The sequence below is a fragment of the Trypanosoma equiperdum genome (assembly GCF_001457755.1).
Source record: "Trypanosoma equiperdum strain OVI genome assembly, contig: ctg_87, whole genome shotgun sequence".
Classification (NCBI taxonomy): domain Eukaryota; phylum Euglenozoa; class Kinetoplastea; order Trypanosomatida; family Trypanosomatidae; genus Trypanosoma; species Trypanosoma equiperdum.
Genome location: NW_027124842.1, coordinates 14,607 through 14,809, shown reverse-complemented (window position 1 = coordinate 14,809; position 203 = coordinate 14,607).

Here is a 203-nt window from a genome sequence, read left to right as displayed (position 1 = left end):
AATATATTAAACTCTCTTACAATAGAAAATATCATATAATTAAAAACATTCCTTAAAACACAAGAATGCTACCAAACTTGTAAAAGCAATAGCAATTAGAGCACACTTGTTATTTTAGAGAAAACTATTGCTTCTGCACTTCTCCATATCCTAGTCGTCTCCGCCATCTTTTCCTTTTTTCCATTCATAAGCAGAGGTTTGGT